At 45.1% G+C, this 226-nt stretch overlaps 1 pseudogene; it reads left to right on the top strand.

Annotated features, from left to right (window-relative positions):
* The window catches only part of LOC110035868, a 4,029-nt pseudogene that overhangs the window by 2,181 nt on the left and 1,622 nt on the right, over window positions 1-226 (top strand).

Here is a 226-nt window from a genome sequence, read left to right as displayed (position 1 = left end):
GCTATATGCTCTTCTTCCTCTTAGAGTAGCTAGGTATCTAGATCGAGTCTCAGACCATTTTCCAAAGAAAGAGAGTCTGCTCTTATAGGGATAGAGCACTCTGTCAGAAGGTAGTCTGCCCTCCATACTGAGCTAAGGTCTGCCCTTTCTATTAGCTAGAGTAGCTATATGGGAATGTAGCCTAGCTGCTAGTAGCTCTCCTCTCTTCTTATAGCTCGGTAGTTGG

This window comes from Phalaenopsis equestris, unplaced genomic scaffold, assembly GCF_001263595.1.
Source record: "Phalaenopsis equestris unplaced genomic scaffold, ASM126359v1 Scaffold000002, whole genome shotgun sequence".
NCBI classification, from domain to species: domain Eukaryota; kingdom Viridiplantae; phylum Streptophyta; class Magnoliopsida; order Asparagales; family Orchidaceae; genus Phalaenopsis; species Phalaenopsis equestris.
The sequence above is the reverse complement of the archived record's forward strand: the minus strand, read 5'-3'. Positions and strand labels throughout refer to the sequence as shown.